Source organism: Entamoeba invadens, assembly GCF_000330505.1.
Source record: "Entamoeba invadens IP1 unplaced genomic scaffold scaff_1105074724819, whole genome shotgun sequence".
NCBI lineage: Eukaryota > Evosea > Mastigamoebida > Endamoebidae > Entamoeba > Entamoeba invadens.
In genome coordinates this window covers 384,570-387,469 of record NW_004443623.1, presented here as the reverse complement: position 1 = coordinate 387,469, position 2,900 = coordinate 384,570, and positions in this window count along the sequence as shown.

The following is a 2,900-nucleotide window of genomic DNA, read 5'->3' as shown; positions in this document are numbered from 1 at the left end:
TGGTACATTGTTATTCAAATATCTCCACACTCATTAATTGACAAATGTTGTGTGTCGGACAATGGTATTGTATCAAAATTTTCATTGATCTCAATGGAATAACTCGATAACATGGAATATCCAAATGGTGTGTTTGATGACTAACAAAACGTCAACAAGTCAAAAAATACAACTTTTTGTATCGTTTCAAATCATCGTGCATTTGAAAGATAATATGTACTTGACCTGACAATTGTTAACTTGTGTGGACGTTGTTTTGAAGTGATGATGTTGAAGACCATGTAAAAATTTTTAATTTGTGTAATACTGTTTATGTATTCTGCTTTGTACGTCTTGTGTACTACAACTTTTGAATATCATAATTCCATTGTTATAATGGAAACTTGTAGAAACTCCAAGATGGAGACTGAATTGATTACTTTGTTGATTTGTTTTTAGATTTTAAATTGTATTATTTTAGCATCTTTGATCTCAGTGTCATTGTTTATCGCCATCTCATTCTTCGTTTGAAAGCGCAAAGAAAAATAGTACTCATTTTAATTATTTTTATACAATTTAAGGGGACTTATCATTCTGTTCCACGACTATTTTCAAAATATTCTTAAGGTTGTTGTGATACTAATAACATCACGTCGAAGTTGTGATTAATCCAAAACTCTGTTTCCTCTTTTAATGATAAGACTTGTGCCACAAAACGGCAACTTGGATCAATTCAATTCTAAGTAAAAATGATTGCTTAACCAAAAGCCCAGAATCCTCTCCAAAGTTGTTAGTGAAGAATAATGATGTTTTAAGAAGTTCATATGGATTTGACTATGTCTCTTGAATTAGATTTTACTCATATAAAAAATACTCTTAGATGCTAATTACCAATGAGAGTCAATATATATTATAACATGTTAAGCAGACGACTTTAACAAAATACTCACAAAGATTTGTAAAATAAGAACATGTTGATTGTCACTTGTAAGTGTGTGGATATCATAGAATATTCTTTTAAAATACGAAGTAAAATGAATACATAAACTACTTCAAACTTCATGTATTAAATGAAACCGTCAGCCATCTTAAGGTGTTTGGGAATGTTTGTAATTATCTCGCCAACATAGACTAGTTTACAACAACTTAAATAACAAAGTTAAAGAATTTTCCAAAAGTCTACTTTGTATTGCCAACTTTGTTATATATTAATTGGACCATTTTTTAAAAAAATATAAGCTTAACTTTGTCAACAAAAATGTTTTGTTTGTTGTATTGTTTTACTGCTAATAATAATAATATCTGTTGTTTGTTTCGTAATAAAACAAATTACATTTTTTTGCAATATAAGTTTTATTCTCCCTAATAATATCTTTTTGAAATATTCATTTAAAGATTTAAAATCACTCATTTGAATATACAAGTTTTTTAAAAGTGTTAGTTTGTTGAGGATAATTGTTCTAATGTCTTGGTATTTTGTTTTTTCAAATTTAATTTAAATAACTAACTTTAATACTTAAATTGATTTCATTATAATTTATCAATGTAAATACACAAAGGAATTTTTGGAAACATCATTATCAATCGAGTTGCCAACGAAGTGATCCAACACAATCAATTGTACTTGATCAAATATTTACTTTTTGTTTTTTGAGCTTTGGTTGAGTATTTTCAATAGCTTCTGCCATATCAAAAACACTTTTAGTTCACCTTATGTTCTTCAATGGATTTTTCAGTATAATTTTATATCTTATTTGTACACTCATTAATCAAATTTTTAACTATCTTGAGTTTTGAAGCATTTACAACATAACAACAAACAAATTAACTTTGTTGTAGAACTCTTTAAAATGTGAAAATTTCCTTGCAAAAAGCAACTCCTTAACTTTTTATTGGAAATATTTGATTGCTTGAATTGTCATTTTAAATAAATTATCTTATTAATTTCTATTTATAGAACATTTGGGGGTCCTTGTCATGGCTGTACAAAATAAAGGTTTATTTTCTTTCACTTCTATTTCAAAATAATTTTTCATTAAAATAAATGTTATAATTGTATAATTACAATAAAAATTATACAATTAATATTATTATTTATTAACTAATATTTATAATTTATTGTTATTCAAATTATTAATTACTATAAATTAAGTATATGTAATAAATATGAACAATAAAATACTAAATATTAATTAAAAATTGTAATAAATATCTTTTTGTATTAATTATTTAATTATTTAATATTATATTTAAATTATTCTATCATTAATTTGTGTTTTATTTATAGAACATTAAGGAGTCCTTGTCATGGCTGTACAAAATAATAGCCAATTTTTTTCTTACTTAAAAATGAATATATTTCTACAATTACAAATATCTCTATTTTCATATTATTAATTAATAACTTATTTATTTTGACTTTATATCACTTAATTCTATTATATTAATTTATTATTATTCTTATGATGACGTGGTATATACTCACCATTTCACACAATCTTACATTTAAGTAATCTCTGTTCCAGGAGGTGGGTGGGTGAGGGGGGTCGGCTTTAGGAGCCTCCTTGTATATTTTTAAAAAATTGATTTTATCAATTTCGTGAAAATTAATTGACTTTTTCAATTATTTTTTTTATTTTTAATAAATAATAATATAATAATTAATAAAAAAAATTATAATTTAATTAAATTTTTTCAAAACAATAATAAACATTAAATATTAAGTAACAAGTAAATTAAATTCGATGAACTACTGTATTTGATGGGAAACAACTACCACCAATTGATTTCACACTAAATGGTAATGTAACATCACTTAAATTTTTGCACCCACTAAAACAACTATAACGAATTGATATAACACTTGATGGTATGTTAATACTGCTCAATCTACTACATTCACTGAAACAATAACCACCAAT